The sequence below is a fragment of the Adiantum capillus-veneris genome, chromosome 12 (genome assembly GCF_014529385.1).
Source record: "Adiantum capillus-veneris isolate H3 chromosome 12, ASM1452938v2, whole genome shotgun sequence".
In the NCBI taxonomy this organism is placed as follows: domain Eukaryota; kingdom Viridiplantae; phylum Streptophyta; class Polypodiopsida; order Polypodiales; family Pteridaceae; genus Adiantum; species Adiantum capillus-veneris.
In genome coordinates this window covers 70,660,910-70,686,175 of record NC_140942.1, presented here as the reverse complement: position 1 = coordinate 70,686,175, position 25,266 = coordinate 70,660,910, and the positions used below count along the sequence as shown (strand labels likewise).

Below are 25,266 nucleotides of genomic sequence, written 5' to 3'. Positions count from 1 at the left end.
AGTTTAAGCATTGTAGAGAATTGTGCAATCATAAGTGGACCGCTCTCGCCATAGAGAGTGGGGCCTTCGGAGGAGGGTTTGACAACATTTTGGTGTCGTATTCTTCTCTCTCTATCTCTCAGTCTCAGCACTTGCATTCACAGTGTCCATTCACTTTGTTTGTGTCCATTACACTGTCTCACTAAAGGAACGGAAGGCTCTCCCTTCCGTAAGTAAAAGGAACCCTTGAGCACAATTCGGAGTACTATCTTGAGCAAAGTTCAACATTCATACCGCTGCACCTTACACCGCGAATCTCAACAAGGCAGTAGCAATTGCTCTCTCCCAAGAGATGAAGCACAAAATGGGAAAGCCTAAGGAGAACAAGTCATCTCAAAAGTACCTTCTAGACTTCTCAAAATCCTCAGAATGGTAAGAACGATAAGAATGGTAAGAACGGTATCTCTTCTAGCCAATCTTCCTCTGATGCTTTGGAAAAGAACTCTGACAATGAATCTAAGGGTAAAGCTAAAACACCTTCTAAAGCTAAGCTCACCCCTGATGAAAAAGCCGCAAAAGAAATTATGGGAGGATATATAATGGCAGAAGAACAAGTCATTGATGCTAAGGAAGGTGGTTGTTATCAATGTCACGTGAGGGTCACATTAAAGTGGCTTGTCCTAAGACAGTCCCACATAAAGAACTTAAGGCACCCACATTAACCACAAGCACTTTAATGAACCAAGCTGAATCTTTTCATGTCTTTGACACACACATTAATGAGTCTCTCATGAAGTGTTATGGTCATGTAAAGGGTCAGTGTTTTGTCATATTGTTTGATCCAAACAGTATGCATGATGTGATTAGTGCCTCTGTTGTAGAGAGAGTCCACCTAGAGGTTAGTGAGATATCTCCTCTCGAGGTGTCTGGCTTCGCTCCCGGTATAGACTCTCTCATCATGCAAGAGTGCCTTGATGTGTTGTTTACAGTTCAACAAGCTGCTTTCCCTAGGAAATTTATCGTGTCTCCTCTCTCAGGATGTGATATGCTTTTGGGCATTAGATGGTTTCGTGAGCATAACCCTCTTATTGATTGGGAGGACAACACTCACATTAAATGCCAAGAGTGACTCTCTCATGATCATTCGTGCTGAGGAGGGTCTGCATTCTTTGCCTCTCATTTCTCATGTGCAGGTAAAGCATGAATTACGATGAGGAGCACAAGCGGCATTCCTCTATGCTGCTCCAGTTACCCAGAGCATTCAGGCTCCAGAGAGGTATTCAACTTTGTTTACCAAGTTTAAGCATCTCTTTTTGCAGGATGATCTTCCATCTCGTCTTCCACCCGAGCAACCTGAGGACCATTGCATCGAGCTTATGGAGGAGGCACAGTCGGTTAGTAAGGCTCCCTACCGTTTAAACAAGACACATGAAGAAGAGTTAGAGCGGCAACTCACAGAGTTGGTGGCTAGAGGATTCATACGTCCTAGTGTAAGTCTTTTTGATGCTTCTATTTTGTTTGTCCGCAAGAAGGATGATTCTTCTCGTTTGTGTGTTGATTACAGGGCATTGAACAAGATGACCGTCAAGAACAAGTTTCCTATGCCTCGCATTCAGTATATCTTGGATAGGCTCAATGGGGCAAAGGTCTTTAGCAAGGTCAATCTCAAAAGTGGATACCATCAGGTAAGGGTATTCAAAGGTGACATCTTCAAGACTGCTTTTCGCATAGAGAGATGCCAATGGGAGTATGTGGTTATGCCTTTTGGATTGACAGGTTCCGTGGGTACATTTAATCGTCTCATCCGTCTCATGGGAGACCGTTTTGGTGATATGGTTGGTGTATGTGTTTTCATCTTTCTTGGGAACAACATGAAAAGGATGTAGAAAGGGTATTGACCCGGTTGGATGAGTGTGAGTTGTACATTGTAGCTAAGAAATTTGAGTTTTTTCTCACTGAAGTTACTTAGCTCGGTTATATTATTTATGCAAAAGGCGTCAAACTAAACCTCGCGAAGGTGGAACATATACGTAATTGAGATTTGCCCAAAACTGCTTATGATGTGTGTTCTTTTCTTGGTTTATGTCAAGCATATAGTTTGCACATAGAGAATTTTGCACACATTGCCGCACCTATGACAGATGTTTTGAAAGGGGTAAAGACTCGCCGATAGCGCGTAGATTTACCCGAGACAGCCAATAGGCTTTTGCAGCTCTCAAGGTTGCGGTGATAGAAGCATCGTGTCTTATCCTTGTCTCTTAGGATGATCCCTTTGAGGTATGGACGGATGCGAGCAATGTCACCATAGGCGCTGTGTTTTAGCAGCATGGTCGTTCAGTAGCTTTCCTTATTCCGAAGCTCAATAGTGCAAGAAAAGAACTATTCAGTTTATGATAAAGAACTTTTGTCTGTCATTGACTCTCTTAAGCATTGGAAGCATTTTTTATATGGCAGAGAGTTTACAGTTTGCACAGATCACAAAGCCCTCAAGTGGCTCTAGTCTATGTCTAGTGCACATTGGAGTGATCCCCAAGCACGGTGGTCACAATTTTTGGAGCGATTTGGAGGTTTGATTGAGTATGTGTTTGGAAAAGCTAACCCTGTTGCAGATGCGTTAAGTTGAAAAGGACAGATTTTGGCTCTTGAGTCACGATCCACAGTTTTTCTTCAGGGTGTGTCTTCGACAGCATGAAGAACCAGTATGCGGATTCCAAGTTTGGTAAGCAATGGTTGCAGGCTCTTGCTTCCCAAGGGCTAAGCAACTATCTCATTTGTGCTGGTTTGTTGTAATTTCGTCAATGTCTATGTGTGTTGCTCTCTCTCAGGAAAACCGTATTGTTTGTTTGCTAATGTATTCCCTAAGATTGTGCTTTGCATGCTCGGAGTTTAATATCTGTGTTGGTTCTAGATCGTGCTCTTGTGGTTGTGTTTGCTCTTGTACTTGTGCGTGTGTTTGTGTTAGTTCCTTTCCTTTCTGTTGCACTTTCTGACACTTGAAAACTAATTGTATTATTGAACAGAGGAAGTCTTACACTTGAGGCGATGCTAAGAGATATCATGAGTGCTGTACAATGGAAGAAAAGAAGAATAAAAGTTCTAATGACAGAGTCCTTTGGGCTTCTCGTAGAGACTGTATACGTGAGTTTGTGTATGTCCAAGTATGGTTTTAGATATTGTTTTTTTTAATTGGATTTCTTTTTTGTTCTTTTATTGATACATGTATTCTTTTTTGCAAGGATCTCGGTTTCATGTGACACGTCTACTGAGGGATTCCTATCATGGTCATAAATATCATGGTAGATTTTACGTTTCTCGTTTAAACGCGTCCACTACGTTTGCGATGGGCCAGGTAAGTGAAAAAGTTTGTATACACATCGTTTAAAAATTAGATGGTTATGTTTCTCCTCTTAATACAATTTAATATGCTTTAGAATCTAATTAGTTTTTTAAATATTGACTGTTGTGCTCCATGTAGAGAGCCTTAAAGAGGTATTATTCAAGACGAACAAAATCTTAAATGAAAAGAACATTTGCTTTTTTAATCAGTTTTGCGAGTATTTGTTTTTAAGTTTTCTTATTAATACAAATTTTTAAAACAAATTAAGTGGTGACAAGCTCTGAATTTTAACGGTTGTTCTTGTATGACTTTGAGTATTTTCACTCCTTTTGTTAGTTGCAAGTTAGCCTTAACTCTATGTGTATGTCCACGTAAGAAAGAAGTTGTTTTTATCTAATGATGTTGGTGAGCTTTTTAAATTGGTACAGTGGAAGTCCAACTAGATATGAATGTGATTATAAGTTAACAAAATTGACAAGCATACTGAAACAGATAATTAGCTTATGTGGAAGAGAGTAATAGAAAGGGATGCTGTAATGAGAAGAGAAGTAAACTCGCTTATCTTTCCTACATCTTAAAAATAGTAATTTGAAGCAAGTGTCTATCTCAATAACAAATATTATTTGAGGTTGAATTCTACAAATATGATATTTAAGGTTTTAATAACCTGAAGTACTAATATTCATGTAACTGACCAAGAATTGTATTAATTCATAGCTAAGATGCTAGATGCTCAAAGTGGAAAGAAATATCTCCATTTGATAGATTCTGACTTTGAGTTGACATGCATAGGACACTTGCGAATGTGGAATATTACAGGTGTCCTTGTAGAAACCACAGATGACTACATTCTGTCCTGAGAACTCACTAAGGACTAAAGTTTGGCTAAGCATAACTATGGTTTGGGAGGCCAGGTGATTTAAATCGCATATTCAGTTGAAAATTCAGATTTGGACAGTTTCATGTAAAGAAATTGTGGTCTATCGTATGCAAAGTCTTGTGGTTGCTCCTATTTGCTGAAATTTTTAGCCTATTTCATCTCTCTTGTATACACACTTGTGGTTGAGTTAAGATGTCTTCTACCTCTTCCGCATCTGACACTAAAAGTTTGATGGAAATCAAACGGTTTGATGGTCAAGGCTTCAACCTTTGGCAAGAACGTACGCAAGGTATTTTTTTCTTAAAGAATTGTGAAGATGCATTGGAAGAGAATAAGCCATAAGGTTTGTTTGAACTAGAGTGGGCCAAGTTGAATAAGAAGGCCATGGCCTAGCTCAAAATGGCTATCAATGATAACATTTTGACGGACATCAAGCGTTTGGAGTGTGCTTATGCAATATGGCAAAAGCCAAAGTCCATTTATGAGAATACCACGCTTGTGAACCAGGTGCATTTGATGCGAAAGATGGTGAATATGTAGCTTGATGACTCGAAGTCAGCTTCTGAGCATTTGAGTGCTTTTACAGGTGTGTTGAGTCAGTTGTAGGATAGTGGGCTTCAGCAATTTGATGATAAGCTGAAAGCTATTTTTTTACTTATGACATTGCCAGATACTTGGGAAACATTAGTTGTCTCCTTGAGTAAGAATCCCACCCTCACGTATGACGGTGTGAGAGGGTCTATTCTCAATGAAGAGATTAGACACAAGTCTAGGGAGGAAGGTGGAAGTTCTCCCTACAATGCAAGAGGTAGAAATCAAAAGCGTGATGCGGGCAACATGACTCAAAATAGAAGTAAGAGCAAGACAAAGGATAAGGATGTTACTTGCTGTCAATGTGGCAAAAAGGGTCACAAGAAACCCGATTGCAGGTATTTCAAGAAAGAAAGGACGGCCATTACCGAGCAGTGCTGGAGAGGCGGCACGAGTCTCGAGGGCGGTGGCCTAAGGGCGATGCACAGGAGGCGGTGTCTAAGGGTGGCTCAGTAGAGGCGGTTGCCAACGTTGGCACGCGAGAGTGTGGCGCTACGAGAGCGGCAGGTCGTTTCCACAGACGACAGATTGGTTGCACGTTTTTTTTCCTTAATACTAAAGGTTTATTTTCGCCCCTCCCTTCCTACTTAAGTGAGCGCCCAATATTTTTAATAAAGGGCCACTTTCATTTTTTAAAACAAAACAAAGTGTAACCCTTTGAAAATAATTGATCCAGCCTGGTCTGCACACTCCGGATTAAATCCTAGGGCGGTTAATTCACATATAAGAGACGTTGGTGAGTAGAGCACGATATTCGTTTCGTGTGTGAGCTATCACTCATCGTGTACTCTACGCTCTCTCTCTCCCTTGCTAATTACCACTACTTTTTTATTATTTTACGTCTTAGGCGTCTGTCCCAAGCAAGCTCTTGCTACATACTTCTGTATTTACTTGCAAATTTAAGCGCCACGGCGTCATATGATGCTTCTTCACACGAGAATGGCGTCGCTAGCATGCATTAACCAATGGAGGAGACGTCTCTTTCTCCTCTCGACTCCACATACACGCATAGGCTTCGTCCCGAGGATACTCTCCTTTCATCTTCTGTTATGGATACATCCCTAGTGGAGGTGCTACAACACGAACTCCAACAGATGCAATGGCAACTCACAGAGTTGCGTGCCACGCATGTCGTGTTTTCGCATGCGGCCATGAGCACTTTGCCTCTTCATTTTCATGACGATCCCTTCATGTGAAGAGACCGCCATTTACTCATGGCTGGCGAAATGGATGGCCTACTTTGATTTGTATCGTTTCATCGATACTTATTGTATTAGTCAGATATTGTCACAAGACGAGCACCATGTGCCAATAGAAAAGAACAGAATGAACAAACTTTTAGCACTTCAATAATAACTAAAACTGAAAGAAAGAGAATACACGCGACACGGAGTGGTGGAATTCCATCCCAGAGAGTACGTGTCCCAAACCTTGGCGCCCCTTTCGATATTTCTTTATATTTCCACAACTGAGAACAAGCCGGTACTCCATCCTCTGCACCTTCGTCCATAAGCATGCTAGAGAATGAGTCCATGGCCTCATTTTTAAAGGCCCTAGGTCCAAAAGCTATTTACATGAAAAAGCCTCTGGTCCAAAAACCATGCCCAAAAGCTGTCAGCGTGATTTACGAAAATCCGTACAACTGCAACGTTAACAATGCAAATCACGGAGATCCGTACAAGCTGTCACGTCAGCATGTTTGCGCAATTTCCGGGCGTTCGTACAACTCTCACGTCATCAGTTTCTATGTTGTCTTTTGTGTGTGTGTGTGTGTGTGTGAGGGTCCAACTTTATTTTAATTCCTTTATGTCACTTGGGCCCCGTCGAACGGGGTCCCATAAGTTAGTAGGACTTCTGCTACTGTTGCTTGTTCTTCTTAGGGTTTAGGCCTCTCGGCCGTGATCTAAAGGTTGGCTCTACTCTTCAGTGACTTGATCCGTCAGCAATTTGTGACAGATACAGATCATGCTCCAAGGCAAGGCTTATACGTGGTGGATTGGTTATGACCTAAGCCAACGACGTGGAAAGATTTCTAGAACGACTTCCACGCTCGCTTTGTGCAAGTGGATAAGATCGAGTATTTTAAGAATCTGTTTAAGTTAGAGATGGGCAAAAAGCCCCTGGACGCTTACTCACAGGAATTCAAGGACTCCGTGTCACGTGACATATCCAACCCTATGTGTCCGTGGACAAGCAACAGCATGATCAGGGTTTAGTCAGTCCAGTCAAGTCTAGATTAGTAGTGATCTGGCACTTTTTGTGAGTCTATTCGTAGACCGTGCATGCCCAGACATTGAGTGTAGATGCATATCCTCTGGTTGCACACAGCATGATCATCAGTATTCCCTTCAGAATCCATCAGATTCAGTCAGGGGAAGTTTCCAGTGCATTTAGCTATTTTCCCTATTTTTGGTATTTTTCACTTATTATTTTTAAGTGACTTCTCAACAAAAGTAGGTAGGGCAATTCTGCTAAGTTAATATATAAGCAAAGCCAAGTTAGTACTTTCTGGCAGAAGAGGCAGTAGGAGCTTCCCACTCAACAGGCAACTTCTCAGCAGTACCCCCTCAGCACCCCTAGCGTTTTCAGTTTGCATCCTCGTCGGAAGTTTGCAGATTCCTGGCGTTTTCAGCCCTTGCATAATCGCCATCATCTCCCAGTCCCCTAGCGGTTGCAGATCTACCCAATCGCGAGCATAAGCATCAGTTTGCTAGCGTTTTTCAATCTTAGCCACCATCAACGTTTTTGGAGTTCATCAAGGCCAGCGTTTTTACTAACGCTCAGCAAGTAGGTAGCGTTTTTGGTTTTTAGCCATTGCCGCGTCAGAATAGCAGCGTTTTCAGCTCTATTTGACAGCAGACAATTCAGCCTTAGAAGCATTGCAGATACCCCCATTTTCAGCCCTCGAAAACACAGCCAAAACAGTCATTTTCAGCAACCGAACCAGTCTCGAAATTCAGCAGTTAGAAAACACAGATTTCAGCCCTAAAGTCGTCATCGTCATCGGCATAGTCCAAGTTGCATTAGTCCATTGCATACGCATTGTACCACTTTGTGCAATCAAAAAGTACACCACTCTCGCCGACGAGAGTGGGGTCTTCGGAGGAGGATTTTGCAACGTCTTTGGTGTCGTATCTCTTTTCTCTCTCTATCTCTCAGTATCATACACTTGCACGCACATTGTCCATTCACTTTGTTTGTGATCATAGCATTCTCTCATTAAGAATGGAAGGCTCTACCTTCCGTAAGAACGAAAAGGAACCTTGAGCACAGTTCGGAGCACTCATCTTGAGCAAAGCGCAAACAATCATTCCGTTGCACCTAACATTGGTATCAGAGCTTTGACAGTGTTCTGTATCACTCAAGGAAAGAACCACAAGAACCACAAGAATTTTTTTTGCTTGTCGAGGTCGCACGAACCCAAGTTCGCTTGGGCGTGCCGATTCCTAATCGTGTTTTGTTGAAGAGTGACAGGAATCCCAAGAAAGAAGGGCTTGTTCAGCCTCCCCTTGTGTCTCTTTTCGCTCATTGAGAGCGGACCGTGCACTTAGCGGCCGGCCAATCGACGTGAGGTGGAAAAAAGCAACCTTGGTGTGAGCGCAAGGCCGCCAAGGGGTGCGTCCGCAGAAAAGAGTAGAAATCGGGTGAAGAGAAGATCCTTCTCCAACGCGATCTGCAAGTGAAAGAAAATCTCAAGAACCTCAAGAATCAAAGAACCCCAGAACCAAAACTCCCAAGAACCCAAGTTCGTCGTGAACTTAAGAACCAAACATCATAGTGCATGGTCGTCACCTGAAGCGGAATGGATACTTCGTATACAAGTGATGAGCATGAGAAAGGCGGCGAATATTTTTTCGTACCAGGAGACTTTTTCGACCCTCCCCCTTCGCCATCTACACCACGAGTTGCACTCACTCCTATGGAGATGATGGTCAAGTCGATGCTGGACATGATGACAAAACAACAAGAAACGAATCGAGTTGCATTGGCATAACTCGCAAGCAAAGCAGAACAACAAGAAGCTAGGGACCGTGAGCGCGACGACAGAATTGCAAGAATTGCCGCAGAACAAGAAGCCAAGGACCGCGAGCGCGACGAAAGAAACGCAAGATTTGCCGCACTAGAAGAAGAAAATCGCATTGCTTTAGAACGCGAGCGCGACGCAAGAAAAGAAAGAAAAGAACTAAGGAAGGAGGAAGCAGCAGCACGAGCCGCGGCCTTGGAGGCCGAGCGTGAAGCTCGAAGGAAGCTACGCACTCAAGAATTGCTTGCCCAAGTGCTAGCCTCGAAGACCGAACCACCCAAAGATCGTAGGAGTTTCTCAAGTGGTGCAAGCCACGATGCGGATTTCAACCATCCAGTTACAGAAAAGTTGACTTTCAGTAAGTATGACGGTAAGATGGATGCTACGGTTATTCATTCTTGGTTGCATGAATTTAATGCTTATTTTGCGACAACTAAGAAGACAGACAAGAGCAAAGTTTTGATGGCAGCTATGTACCTTGCCGATGATGCCATCAATTAGTACCACGCATGGCAAGAGGCACAGCTAGCCGCGCACCTAGAGGCAGCCGACGATTTCACACCCCTTTCCTTCGATTGGGCCGATTTCCAAGACAAGCTCAAGGCGCGGTTTATGCCACCTCAGTACCTCGCACGATTGGCGCTTTCTCAAACAAAATGGTATGCCAGTCATGTCTTTTTCTAATCGTGTTTTGCAGCTAGGAACTCAATTATGAAAATCAGATGATGAGCGCAAAGAGGCTTTTCTCTTTGGATTGGACGAGTATATCAAGTACGATGTAGAGGTACTCGATCCAATCGATCTCAACAAAGCGGTAGCGATTGCTCTCGCACAAGAGATGAAGCACAACAAGGGAAAGCCTAAGGAAAACAAGACTTCCACAAGTACCTCGCAGACTTCTCAAAACCCTCAGAACGGTAAGAATGATAACTCTTCTAACCAATCTTCCAACAGTCTCTGATCAAAGAATTCTTTCAATGAATCTAAGGGTAAGGCTAACACAATTTCTAAACCTAAGCTTACTCCAGATGAAAAGGTAGCACAAGGAATTGCAGGAGGATACATCACGTCGGAAGAATAAAGTACTTATTCTAAGAAAGGTCTTTGTTTTCATTGTCGCATTAAGGGTCACATAAAAAGAACATGTCCTAAGCTTGAATCGAATGAATCTAAAGAACCCACAACACCCACTTCCTCTGTCAATGCAATGAATGATAACATGAGTGTGCCCCAAGTTTCTCAGGACCCTCCCATTGATGAATCTCTCATTAAATGTTATGGTCGTACGTCGGGGCACTGTTTTGTCATATTGTTTGACCCAGGTAGTATGCATGATGTGATCAGTTCCTCTCTTGTTGAGAGAGCTCGCTTTGAAGTTAGTCTGAGATCTCCTATCGAGGTCTCTAGCTTTCGTCCTGGTATGGACGCTCTCATCACGGAAGAGTGCCTTGATGTGTTGTTTGCAATTCAACATACTGCCTTCACTAGAAGATTTGTTGTTTCTCCTCTCTCAGGATGTGATATGATTTTGGGCATTCAATGGTTTCGTGAGACTAACGCTCTCATTGATTTTGAGGCTAACACTTAAACTCTCAATGCCAAAAGTGATTCTCCTACTGTCATTCATGGAGAGGACATTGCTCATTCTCCATCTCTCTTAGGTCCAAAGAACCATCGCAGGAAGTATTATGTGTTCGCATGATTGATATGTACGCATTGTTCGAATGTTTCATTCGTGATCGTTTCCTGTATTTTAGTGAGCATCTTTATGTGATCCCTTTTCCTAGGCATGGCATTGTATGTTGAGCATGTTTCTCTCATGGATGAGCACGGATGTATGCGGATTATTCATAAAAAGCTGAAAAATCTGTATGTAAGGAAGGCACATTCCATGTCTCTTCCTTGGCATGACACAATTTCCGAACGAGCACATGAAAGTATGAGCACCAAGCGTGGGCATTTCCATTGTGTTTTGCCACAGTTGATTGCTCTAGATCATAAGAGAAAGATTCGATCTCATTGTTTGCATGTATTTGATGAACGGGTTGTCACTCCGTCTCTATGTTCATCTACATGTATACACAGTCTTTAGCGAAGACAAGATTTTTTCCCTTCACTTTACATGGAATGGGTATGTTCATGGTTTTGTGTTGGAGATGGTTTCATGAATTTTCAGCCATGGAGATTCTTGAAGATGAAAGAAGCAGATTTGTAGACGAAGTTGAAGCATCGAAGGAGCCACAGAAGACTTTGTGTCGTTTTCGGCGTGGCCCAAAGAAGCAAGCTTTGCAGACCTTTCTGAAGTTCAAGTACCGTACGACCCACACATCCGAGTGGGCCGGCGAAGAGTCCCTTACAAGATTCCGGATGCTATTGGCGATCTCCCTCGACGCGATACGGTTCGGTACCAGTACCTTACTTTGAAAAGGAGGGGATGTCATATGACACATACAACCCTATGTGTTCGTGGACAAGCTACAGCATGATCAGGGTTCAGTCAGTCCAGTCAAGTCTAGATTAGCAGTGATCTGGCACTTTTTGTGAGTCTATTCGTAGACCGTGCATGCCCAGTCACTGAGTGTAGATGCATATCCTCTGGTTGCACACAGCATGATCATCAATATTCCCTTAAGAATCCATTAGATTCAGTCAGGGGAAGTTTCCAGTGCATTTAGTCTATTTTCCCTATTTTTGGTATTTTTAACTTATTATTTTTGAGTGACTTTCCAACAAAAGTAGGTAGGGCAATTTTGCTAAGTTAATATATAAGCAAACCCAAGTTAGCACTTTCTGGCAGAAGAGGCAGTAGGAGCTTCTCGCTCAACAGGCAACTTCTCAGCAGTACCCCCTCAGCACCCCTAGCGTTTTCAGTTTGCATCCTCGTCGGAAGTTTGCAGATTCCTGGCGTTTTCAGCCCTTGCATAATCGCCATCATCTCCCAGTCCCCTAGCGGTTGCAGATCTACCCAATCGCGAGCATAAGCATCAGTTTGCTAGCGTTTTTCAATCTTAGCCACCATCAACGTTTTTGGAGTTCATCAAGGCCAGCGTTTTTACTAACGCTCAGCAAGTAGGTAGCGTTTTTGGTTTTTAGCCATTGCCGCGTGAGAATAGCAGCGTTTTCAGCTCTATTTGACAGCAGACAATTCAGCCTTAGAAGCATTGCAGATACCCCCATTTTCAGCCCTCGAAAACACAGCCAAAACAGTCATTTTCAGCAACCGAACCAGTCTCGAAATTCAGCAGTTAGAAAACACAGATTTCAGCCCTAAAGTCGTCATCGTCATCGGCATAGTCCAAGTTGCATCAGTCCATTGCATACGCATTGTGCCACTATGTGCTATCAAAAAGTAGACCACTCTCGCCGACGAGAGTGGGGTCTTCGGAGGAGGGTTTTGCAACGTCTTTGGTGTCGTATCTCTTTTCTCTCTCTATCTCTCAGTCTCATACACTTGCACGCACATTGTCCATTCACTTTGTTTGTGATCATAGCATTCTCTCATTAAGAACGGAAGGCTCTACCTTCCGTAAGAACGAAAAGAACACCTTGAGCACAGTTCGGAGCACTCATCTTGAGCAAAGCGCAAACAATCATTCCGTTGCACCTAACATTGGTATCAGAGCTTTGGCAGTGTTCTGTATCCTTAAGGAAAGAACCACAAGAACCAGAATAATTTTTTTTGCTTGTTGAGGTTGCACGAACCCTAAGTTCGCTTGGGCGTGTCGATTCCTAATCGTGTTTTGCTGAAGAGTGACAGGAATCCCAAGAAAGAAGGGCTTGTTCAGCCTCCCCTTGGGTGAAGAGAAGATCCTTCTCCAACGCGATTTGCAAGTGAAAGAAAACCTCAAGAACCTCAAGAATCCAAGAACCCCAGAATCAAGACCCCCAAGAACCCAAGTTCCTTGTGAACTTTAGAACCAAACATCATAGTGTATGATCGTCACCTGAAGCGGAATGGATACTTCGTATACAGGTGATGAGCATGAGAAAGGCAGCGAAGATTTTTTCCCACCAGGAGACTTTTTCGACCCTTCCCCTTCGCCATCTACGCCACCAGTTGCACTCACTCCTATGGAGATTATGGTCAAGTCGATGCTGGACATGATGGCAAAACAACAAGAAACGAATCGAGTTGCATTGGCATAACTCGCAAGCAAAGCAGAACAATAAGAAGCTAGGGATCGTGAGCGCGACGACAGAATTGCAAGAATTGCCGCAGAACAAGAAGCCAAGGACCGCGAGCGCGACGAAAGAAACGCAAGATTTGCCGCACAACAAGAAGAAAATCGCATTGCTTTAGAACGCGAGCGCGACGCAAGAAAAGAAAGAAAAGAACTAAGGAAGGAGGAAGCGGCAGTACGAGCCGCGGTCTTGGAGGCCGAGCGTGAAGCTCGAAGGAAGCTACGCACTCAAGAATTGCTTGCCCAAGTCCTAGCCTCGAAGACCGAACCACCCAAAGATCGTAGGAGTTTCTCAAGTGATGCAAGCCACGATGCGGATTCCAACCATCCAGTCACAGAAAAGTTGACTTTCAATAAGTATGACGGTAAGATGGATGCTACGGTTATTCATTCTTGGTTGCATGAATTTAATGTTTATTTTGCAACAACTAAGAAGACAGGCAATAGCAAAGTTTTGACGGCAGCTATGTACTTTGCCGGTGATGCCATCAATTTGTACCACGCATGGCAAGAGGCACAGCTAGCCGTGCACCTAGAGGCAGCCGACGATATGCACGCATTGTTCGAATGTTTCATTCGTGATCGTTTCCTGTATTTTAGTCAGCATCTTTATGTGATCCCTTTTCCTAGGCATGACATTGTATGTTGAGCATGTTTCTCTCATGGATAAGCACGGATGTATGCGGATTATTCATGAAAAGCTGAAAAATTTGTATGTAAGGAAGGCACATTCCATGTCTCTTCCTTGGCATGACACAGTTTCCGAACGAGCACATGAAAGTATGAGCACCAAGCGTGGGCATTTCCATTGTGTTTTGCCACAGTTGATTGCTCTAGATCATAAGAGAAAGATTCGATCTCATTGTTTGCATGTATTTGATGAACGGGTTGTCACTCCGTCTCTATGTTCATCTACATTGTATACACAGTCTTTAACGAAGACAAGATTTTTTCTCTTCACTTTACATGGAATGGGTATGGTCATGGTTTTGTGTTGGAGATGGTTTCAGGAATTTTCAGCCAGGGAGATTCTTGAAGATGAAAGAAGCAGATCTCTAGACGAAGTTGAAGCATTGAAGCAGCCACAGAAGACTTTGTGTCGTTTTCGGCACGGCCCAAAGAAGCAAGCTTTGCAGACCTTTCTGATGTTCAAGTACCGCACGACCCACACATCCGAGTGGGCCGTCGAAGAGTCCCTTACAAGATTCCGGATGCTATTGGTGATCTCCCTCGACGCCATACGGTTCGGTACCAGTACCTCACTTTGAAAAGGAGGGGATGTCACATGACACATCCAACCCTATGTGTTCGTGGACAAGCTACAGCATGATCAGGGTTCAGTCAGTCCAGTCAAGTCTAGATTAGCAGTGATCTGACACTTTTTGTGAGTCTATTCGTAGACCGTGCATGCCCAGTCACTGAGTGTAGATGCATATCCTCTGGTTGCACACAGCATGATCATCAGTATTCCCTTAAGAATCCATCAGATTCAGTTAGGGTATGTTTCCAGTGCATTTAGCCTATTTTCCCTATTTTTGGTATTTTTCACTTATTATTTTTAAGTGACTTCCCAACAAAAGTAGGCAGGGCAATTTTGCTAAGTTAATATATAAGCAAAGCCAAGTTGGCACTTTCTGGTAGAAGAGGCAGCAGAAGCTTCCCGCTCAACAGGCAACTTCTGAGCAGTATCCCTAGGTTTTCAGTTTGCATCCTCGCCGGAAGTTTGCAAATCCCTGCCGTTTTCAGCCCTTGCATGATCGCCATCATCTCCCAGTCCCCTAGCGGTTGCAAATCCACCCAATCGCCAGCAGAAGCATCAGTTTGCTAGCGTTTTCCAATCTCAGCCATCAACGTTTTTGGAGTTCATCAAGGCCAGCGTTTTTACTAATGCTCAATAAGCAGGTAGCGTTTTTGGTTTTCAGCCATTGCCGCGTCAGAACATCAGCATTTTCAGCCCTATTTGACAACAGACAATTCAACCTTAGAAGCATTGCAGATAGCCCCATTTTCAGCCCTCGAAAACGCAGCCAAAACAGTCATTTTCAGCCACCGAACCAGTCCCGAAATTCAGCAGTTAGAAAACACAGATTTCAGCCCTAAAGTCGTCGTCGTCATCATTGTCGTCGTCATCGGCATAATCCAAGTTGCATGAGTCCATTGCATACGCATTGTACCACTTTGTGCAATCAAGAAGTAGACCACTCTCACCGACGAGAGTGGGGCCTTTGTAGGAGGGTTTTGCAACGTCTCTGGTGTCGTATCTCTCTTCTCTCTCTATCTCTCAGTCTCATACAGTTGCACGCACAGTGTCCATTCACTTTGTTTGTGATTATAGCATTCTCTCATTAAGAACGGAAGGCTCTACCTTCCATAAGAACGAAAACGAACCTTGAGCACAGTTCGGAGCACTCATCTTGAGCAAAGCGCAAACAATCATTCCGCTGCACCTAACACTCCGTCCACAAGACAAAAGCCTTGAAAGACCGGCATGTCATATTGCAGATGCTTTATATGTTCGGATTGCCACTAGCTTACCAGAATGAGGTAGTGCGGAATCCTGCTACTTCGCTAGAGGAAGTCTATAAGTTTGCCAAGAACTATGATAATACCTTGGCGGCTTTTGGAGTTAGTCCGACAGATGGAGAGACTCCTTGGCATGGTCCCTCCACGTCAATGTATAAGCATTCAAACGCTTCGGCAACCACAAGTCAGTCTGTGTAGAAGAAATCCAAGCATGACGGAAAATCAAAGGCAGCTCGTATGGAGAATCAGAAGAAGAACAGTTGTTTCGACTGCCATCAGACCGGCCACTTCCGCGGCGATAAGGCGTGTTCGAAGCAAAAGAGGAAGCCGTATACCTCCAAATTTGAGTACGTAGTTGTCTGGGTTGTCGTGTTATTAAGGCCGTTTTTCTTTGCATTAGAGGAGGATCTTAAGCTCAATACGTCACCCACATGCCATTCGTATGTAGTCTTTTATGCGGAACGTCGGAGCAATCAATGGACTGAGGTTGTTGCCGCGACTCGATCTCTGAATCCAGTGTTACCACGAAGTCTTAGACTTCTGCATCATGGGCCTCGAGCATATATGGATATTATTTTAGGCATGCCATGGTTTTATGATAAGACAACTTCTCTATCTATCGATTATGCATCGCATAGAGTTTTCTTTGAACTTGATGGTGTGTACCATTGGGTCGAGGGATCTTCTTCTTCCCTGACCGCTAATTATGATGTAAATCTACTTTCAGCTAATGAATTCAATGCATTGTCTCATGATTCTAGTGTACAACTTGGAGTTCGTTGGGTTAAAGATTTTGTTGTTAATTTCTTATCTCAATGTCAATCTCTTTTTTCAAAAAGTGATGTTACTACATTGGAAGTTCTTGAGTCTCTGTGTGATCATGATGTAATTGTTTAGCATTATTTGGATTCCATTTTGGCTGAATTTACGAACGTTTTCCGCCGCATTTACTTGATGGACTTCCACCATCTTGTGGGCTTGATCTCGATAATAAGATAGAGCTTTTGTTCGGTAGCCCTTCTCTCGGCAACCTTATAGGTTCAGCGCGAAAGAGGAAGACGAGATAGCTAGGCAGCATCATGTCCTGCTGTCAAAAAACGTAGGTACTGTTGGAAATGCTAGAGTCTGCTGCCAATGCTGCCCTTCTGCTCCTTGTCCTAAAAGTGGAGCTTTGCATGTTTTGTTATACTGCTGTAAGAAGTTGCCCTATCAGATTTCGATACCTTACCTCATTTAGGCTTTTATTACTTATTGAAATGACTTTTAAATGACAAGGCCGACTTTGACGCACTTTGCACTATCCTGGCAAGGAGAAAAAGAAGGTAGAGAAAGACAAGGAGAAACAAACAACCTCGACTACATTAGCCTCATTCTTTGGGATTTCATTGTTGGCCATGTCGTGGCCGATCTTAGATCATGATAGTTAGTCGCTTGGATTGTTGACTTTGGTGGCACAAGCGATTCTTACCAAGGAGTGGTTTAGCTCTCTCTCGCCTACTCATACACACACCCTATCAATTTGGGTCATTTTCCTATGGTGCATATTTCTTGTGCATACGATAATCCTATATTCCATTCTACACCAATTCCAACTATAGAACATGGAGACCCTTTAGGTTCCAGACATGGCCTTTAACTTACTCTCTATTGCTAGCTCAGACCCACAAGAAATATAATTTGAAAAACGTAGAAGTGTCCTCTCTCATGCACCAAGAGGAGTTGCTCTTGCATATAGTGAGCAAGAGGGCCTCTCTTCAAACATACTGCTTCTCTTTTCCACGATATTTCTTCATTGATTTGAATATATTAGCATTGGGAAACTACAAAGGTAGCTGGGGAGTTTCCTTCACGTCTCTTGTGGAGAAATTGCTTGTTGTGAGCACGGTTCCAGCTAGAGGAGAGCGAGAGAGGGCGCTCACAATATACAAGAGCTTGATACTTGATTATGCAATTAATCTTGATCACAAGAATTAATACTTGATTATAAATATTTTCGGTATTTCTTTATTCGATTTAAACTTTGGAGAAAACTTATAAGCTCCTATAATCTGTCTCACTTGTATCGTGCTGAAAATGAACTATTCTAGCGTGATTTCGGCAACATAACCGCAAAGGAGGCTCCACAAGAAAAATCCCCAAACAAAAGGTGACTTTCCTGGCGCATTTGAGCACTTTCCCAAACCTGGCGAGAAATTGCAGCATGTTGAAACCTCTATTTTTTGCCCCCAAAATATACTAGATCACCTGTGTAGTTCGTCGAAGCTCTTGGGGTATCAAGGATCGAAAAGAGTCAAAATGCTAAACCTGCAAAAATACATAGCAGGCTGTAATTTACTGTTTTGGGCTCTGTTTTGCGTGCCAGTTACATCCATAGCAAGCCCTTGAGCTCCTGCACTTGTAGGGCTACTTATCCTTTGAATCGAACGAGATTTTTCGCGTGAAATCTCTTCGACCTCACCTGTACCTCTATGGGGGATTAGCAATTAGCAAGTCAAGTACCTGTGCAGGAGGTTGTGGCCTCGACAAAGGCGCATGAACCCACAATTGTACATACAGATGGAAAGCCCTTAAGCTAGGCATTATGTTTCTCTATTCAAAGATGGGAGAGAGGTGTACGAGAGCGGGATCATCATGCCACATATAGGGGAGAAGGCATGCTTTCCATTAAAGCTGTGATCACTTGTACCCTCACACACACAAAAGTTCACAACGGGCTCAAATCAGCCTCTTCTCTCTCCCTACTTGAATTTGGGTGCCCCTTGCTGGTGCTGAGTCTGGCAAATCTACTTAGAGCCGCTATGTATCCACTTTACCTCTTTTGAGTTAATTTCTTAGTATCCACCAACTTATAAGTATCGCATGGGGTCTAAATGACTTTGAACTGGGCCTAAACATACTTTTACTGCTCGGATTTCAGTACCGATTGGTTCGACGAACTCGTGTCAACTTGACCTTTACTGCTACGGGTGAAACTCTTGGCCGTCGGCTGTTTCGTATTGGCGATACAATGTCTAGCCATTTGTGACTTCAAAAGGAGGATCTCAAAAATTAAATAAAAATCAAGGGAAAGAAACCAACAACAAAGGTTAGCGGTTGCCACAGCCTCGTGTCAATTATCTTTATATCAACCACCAACTACTCATAATGGTTTGATAGTTTTATAGCTTGATGCTATTGAACCTTCAAAACGAGACATATTTTTGTGTGTATTACTATATCTTTTTTTATACATTTAGAATGTAATGAAATGCTCAATTTTTAGTCAAGAGTGTCACACGTCTATAACATCAATTTATTGAGGAGGTTCATAACGGATGGAAAACTCAAGATTGAGAAATATATTTAGTCCTTTATATCAACCATCATTTACTCATTATGGTTTGATAGTTTCATAGCTTGATGTTATTGAATCTTCAAAACGACACATTTTTGTGCGGATTAGTATTCCTTTTTTTATACATTTAGAATGTAAGGAAATGCTCAATTTCTAGTCAAAAGTATCGCACGGCTATAACACCAATTTATTGAGGAGCCAAGCCATTATAGAGGAAAAATCCAAGAGATTATAAAATTTAGTCAAGCGTTAAAATTTACCAAACACCAATATGACTCTCTTTCACACAATTTGTTTATGACGAGGCTTAGATGACCCATATGAAGTGGTGATAATAGTAAACTAGCTCTTCAAGATTAACTAAACAACACATATGCTTCCAAAGTTGACCACTATTAGATTCTAAGGACTTACTATTTTTATACAAAATGTATAGATGGAAACCTTTCTCACGTCAAAAGCTTTTAACATTGCAAGTAACATTCGTTGCTTCAGCTGCATAAAAACTCTTTAAAACTTGGTAGATTTGCAAGTGTTCTATGCTTGTCAATTTAATCAACACGTCATTCAAAGTCGGAATCAGTCAAATAGAGACACCTCTTTCCACGTTGAGCATCTAGCCTCTGAAGCAATTGCTGGTTAGTTAGATGAAGCTCTTACGCCGATTATATGCTAGTACTTATATTGTGTATACTGGCTATCACAAATATTGTTCGGTCACTGCATGCCATGAAATAATTGAGGTGTACAAGCAGATTCAAACTCATTGTTCAAGCTACTCAAAAATTAAGGCTCAAGGTTATTGAAACCCTAAATATCAGTAGAATTCAACCTCAAATAATGTTTATTATTGGATTAAGCACTTGGTTCCAATTATTATTTTTGAAATGTTAAAAAGACGGAGGAGTCTATTTCTCTTTCATCGCAGCATCCCTTTTACTCTCTTTCACCTAAGCTAATTATTTGTTTCAACATGCTTGTCAATTTTGTTGAGTTAAATTATAGTCATTCACATTAGTTGGCCTTCCACTGTATCAATTTAAGACACCTACCAACATCATTAGAGGGTAACAACTTCTATGTACGCGAGCATGCACATAAAGGTGAGGTTGATTTATAGCCAACAAAAGGAGTGAAAATACTTGTAGTCACACAAGGACAACTATTAGAATTCAGAGCTCGTCACCACCTTATTGGTTCAAAGAATTTGTATAGATAAACAAACTTGAAAACAAATACTCGAAAAACTGATCAAAAAGACAAATGTTCACTTCATTTAGTCTTTAGAGTCTTGCCCTCCTTGAATAATACCTCATCGAGGCTCTCTACATTGAGCACAACAATCAATATTTAGAAAACCAATTAGATTCCCAAGCATATTAGATTATATTAAGAGGAGATACATAACCATTTAATTTTTAAAGAATGTGTGTTGCAAACTTTTTTACACTTATCTGGCCCATCGCAAACGTAGTGGATGCGTCCAAATGAAAGACATAAAATCTATCATGGTATTTATGACCATGATAGGAGTCCTTCAGTAGACGTGTCGCATGAAACCGGCATCCTTGCAAAATAGAATCCATGTATCAATAAAATGAAAAAAAAGAAAAATCCAATAAAAAAAGACAATATCAAAAACTTACCTGAAATATGCACAAATTCACGTCTCTAGTCTCTATGAAAAGCCCGAAGGACTGTCTCATAAGAACTTTTGTTCTTTTTTTCTTCCATTATACACCACTCATGATATCTCTTCGTGTCGCCTCAAGTGCTACATTTAGTTTTGAAGTGTCAAAGAGTGCAAAAGAAAGGAAATTAACTGACACAAACACACGCATACGCACAAGCACAAGCACAAGAGAAAACACAACTACAAGAGCATGATCTGCAACTGACAGATATATCAAACTTCCAACATGCAAAGAATATCCTTAGGGGGTGCATTGACAGGCAAACATGGAGAGAGTAAAAACACTAGTACACAGATGTGGAGAGAGAGAGAGAGAGAGAGAGAGAGAGAGAGAGAGAGAGAGAGAGAGAGAGAGAAATGAAATGAAATGTTATATTAACGTCTTCAAAGGACAAAATGACCTATGAGATCAGAGCGTTACAATGGGATGGATCTGATACAAAGTCAGAGTAACAAAACGACAATATAAAATACTATGGAATCCTAAACTGGTAGGTGTGAACTAAGCAGCTAGCTGGGATAGCTAAATCACAAGTCACAAGACATCTAGCATCGGTAGCTGGCGGATCTCATCAGTCTCCTCCATGGTCAACAGTCTGATCGGGCGTCGTGCATGTTGGGCCAAGGTGATCCAAATCCTCTTGTGTAAACTCTATCAATGCTGTGTAGTCCTTTGCAGTCGTGGGCGTCTGGATCTCCCCATCTCAGTCACTCGATCGATCAGTGTGTCTCTGGTGTGAAGCGACAAGCTCTGTTGTGGTAGTAGCTTCTCCGGGTGTTAAATGTTTGCTCTAAAAAAGTCTGTGATGTGTCTCTGGGATTGACTGGCCTCTCCTCTCATCAGACTCTCTTTGTGTCTGTGCAGCTGAGCAGAAACAAACCCAGGCATCTCTGATCCTCGTACCTCATGACTTTGGAGAGTGGTCCAAAGCCCTCTCTGAACAAGCAGTGGAAGCGACCTCATATCTCGTAATAGACGAGGCAGTAGCATGTGTAGTGCAACTCTATCTCAGGCTCCATCTCACACAAGGGGCATGTCCCAGCCTCTGCTGACACTCCGCTGTATCTCCCAGTCTTGATCTGTAGTTGGTGTGAAGATGCACGTATCTGGCCAATATCCCTTGAGACAAGTGGATGTTTATGTATTTGGGCCTCGTCACAAAACCGTGCTCCGTAAGCTGGAGAAGATGCTCTCTAAAGAGACCTATCTTCGTGCCCAGCTCCTGTGCTGGCTGTATTCATGTCCTCACAGTGTCTAGGTGAGTCAGGTCCTGGCAGATGAGCCTAATGATCTTGGACTGTGTAAGAGTCAGAGAGAGTGCATCCAGTGAGTACTAGAAGGGGGGCAATCTGTCTATGCTGAACCCATGCGCCTGAAACCATGATGTCATCTCTCCATACGAACATGCTGTATCTCCCAGAATGGCTAACTGTCGAGAGGACTCAAGCACAAGGTGGACGTATCTGTCTTTGGGAAGTTCCCAGATGCGGTATATGAAGGAGACAGATTTGGTGATCGTCTCAACCACTAGTGGGGGGGCAGCTAGCTCTGCTCGGATAATGACACGTGGTATTGAAGCCTTGGCTCTAATGAGCCGCGAGATCATAGAGACCAAAGGCTTCTCCATGTCTCTGTAGAGGTAATGGCAAGGGGGGGGGGGATTGCTTCAAGAATAGCTGGTATAGATCCTGCTCTAGTCGAGCCAAAAATGCCCTCTTCTTTCGCCGCACTAGGCGTCAGAAGTCAATCTCTGACTGTCTGTGAGTGATGTTCCCCAAAAGCACCTCCCTCTGAAGTCTAGCTCTAGTTTTGTGGCATTCCTCATCATACCAGCTATTCTGAGGCATTCTCCCAGAACGGCATCTCTGCTCAGGCTGGGTGTGTGGGTATGCCTTTGCTATTGCATCATGTAATTTTTGTTTCAGTATAGTAGTAAGCTCCTCCAGAGGTCGCCCTGGCTCCTCAGTGCATAGGCATCTGTAGATCCCGTCTATGTATACAGAATCCGTCTCCCGTGTGAAGGTGTAGCGAGTAGGGGCTGCTACCCGTGGACTGTGTGCTATACTGAGCTGGAAAGAGATGGTCAACGACACAAGAGCACGATCCACTGTCACCCCAATAGGTCTGGGCCCAACTATGAGATCTTGGATACTAGAGATGAGGCTCGGCTGTGCCATGACATAATCCATCGTGCTTGCTCCATGTCTATGTGGAAAGCTTGTGAAACCTCTCGCAACGGGAAATCTTTGTAGGCCATTCAAGATGGCCAATCCATGTGCAGTCTCCATGTCTATCAAGTGCGATCCATACTCAGTATGTTCCCCATCTTGTGATAATCTGGATAGGCTCGTCTCTGCAACATCCAGCTCTCTCAGCATCTCCTTTGAAGTATCATAAAATATTGTATGATGATGGGCAGTCCTAGCATTGAAGTCCCCTAGAATGATTATGTCACCGTTTCTAGAGAATTCCTATATGTCATCATCCAAAATAGAGAAGGGGGATTGTCCTCTGGATGGTGTATATACTGACGTAGTCGGGAGAGAGTAGCAAATAGCAATGTAAAGATATTTGCAAGTCTCAGCTCTCAATCTTACCCACATGTACCTAGCTTGCTCATCCCTGCGGGCTATATGTCTCAATGGCTGCAGCTCCTCCCTGAATAACACTGCCACTTCTCCTGAGCCCCGCCCTCTGTGCTCTGATCGTGTCTCCTGTCTACAGGCTGTCTCCCATCTGTATCCACTAATGTGAGACATAGACTGCCTAGGGGTCTGACGTGTCTCAGAGTAGAAGATGATGTCTCTCCCGGTAGAACTCTCCTCAAAAGCACCCACATCAAGACGCATAGATCCATTACAATTACAGGTAGCAACTTTGAGTGTGGTCCCATAGGCCTCACACCGTCATGTGGAGCGTGGCTCCAATATCACCACTCTTCCATCTCGGTAAAAAGCAATCTTACCTTTTTCTCTTGCCTCTCTAATCTCTGGCATTACCTCTTGCATATGGGCGACCTGTGAGAGAGTAAGGTCATCCCCGAGAAAGATACCCGTCTTCTTAAGAGTTGGTCTCTTCTTCAAAAAGTCCTCCTTTGCTTTCATGGAGGAAAAACGAAGGATGAGTGCCCTTTCTTTCGAGGTTTCCCCCTTGCTCCCATTTTTGTTGTGGTCCACTCTTCAAGCTCTTGAGTGTATCGGCTCATGAACCCCCATCAAAGCCATGAGTTCTTTTACCTCTTCGTCTACATTATCTTTGTCTTTAAGGCCGCAAATTCTCACATGTAGAGAGCGTACACGTCTTCTTTGCTCCTCTTCTAGTGTCAGGTTGATAACGGTGGGTGTGGATGTTGTTTTCTTGCTTTTCCCTTTCTTGGCAACCTCAATCTATTTCTCAACCTCGTTTGCTTTTTGTTGAGTTTTTATAATAGCGTCCACCTAAGAAGTCGTCATTTCTTTATGTTGCTCTTCTCCCTCTTTGATGGCTCGTCGCACTTCCTCTTTGATTGTGTTGAGTTCTTCTATTATAGAGGGTTGCAATTCTCCCTCTTCAAGCGTGTTACGTGATCGTACCTCAGCGAGTTCCTTCTTGAGCGACGCAAACTCTTCGTCATGGGCCGTCACACGATCTCCCATTGTAGTGATCTTGCTTTCCTGGGCCAAAACGCGATCTTCGAGCATTTTTAGTGTTTTTAATAGGTGGCGGTTGATCTTGTTAATGGTTTCGACCATTTCCTCTTTGCACTTTTAAACTGCATCTTCTAAGGGGTCGAGCTTATCATTCTGCTTTCTCATGTTTGGTCGTTGCTAAAAACGAGAGGAAATTTTGCGGCGGAAAGAGACCTACACGCACAAGCTATGCATACATGGTCTCCCACATTAAGCATAGATGACGTACATTTTCTACAATTCCTACAAATTACACCAAAAGCCCGCTTTATGCAATTTCTGCCAATTCTGCAATTCTGCCAATTTATGCAATTTGTGCTATACCTGCGCGGAAGCGGAAGGGGGGGTGGTTTAACGAGTGGAGCCAAGGGAGGGTGGGGCTGAATTGAGAAATGCGAGGGGGAAGGGGACTTGGCGGGGGGGGGGGGGGGGTAGGGGGTGGAGCACGAGGGGGGAAGGGGGATGTAAAGGCAGCGCGAGGGCGAGGCGGGTTGCAGAGGCAGCGCGAGGGGGAGGCGGGGTTGCAGGGACAGTGTGTGTGTGTGTGTGTGTGTGTGTGTGTGTGTGTGTGAGAGAGAGAGAGAGAGAGAGAGAGAGAGAGAGAGAGAGAGAGAGAGAGAGAGAAGCCAGCTGGGTAGTCGCATACACATGAACCTCTTGAACATACACATGTCATGCCTTGCCCACATACATGCGAGCCCTTAAGGGCCCTTAGTCTACACATGCCAGGTCCTCAGTTCTGGCTATGATTCATGAGCAGTCCTCATCATAGTAGCCTGCAACCGTATTCTTTTGTATGTGTGGTTGTGCATGCCTTTGTGTGCGGTCTCTCTCATTGCATTCTTTTGGTCTCTCTCTCTCTCTCTCTCTCTCTCTCTCTCTCTCTCTCTCTCTCTCTCAATCCTGGATATTAGCATGATAAACCGTACCTTCTTCTTTTTTACCCCCTCTCGATCTCTCTCTTACCCAATCCCTATCTCTCTATACAAAGCAAGATGGGTAAAGATGGTTTTTAATTAAAAAATGGGTTCTCACTCTCGGTCTTTTTTCTACTT

The 25,266-nt window shown here is 43.3% G+C and overlaps 1 long non-coding RNA gene across 1 annotated transcript in view; it reads left to right on the top strand.

The window, feature by feature from the left end:
• Window positions 1–25,266, top strand: part of LOC147445909 (uncharacterized) — a 64,899-nt gene continuing 39,633 nt past the window's right edge. Inside the window, exon 1 of the long non-coding RNA XR_015189820.1 lies at window positions 1–3,328. This is a non-coding gene — a long non-coding RNA (uncharacterized LOC147445909). The remainder of the gene's footprint in view (window positions 3,329–25,266) is intronic.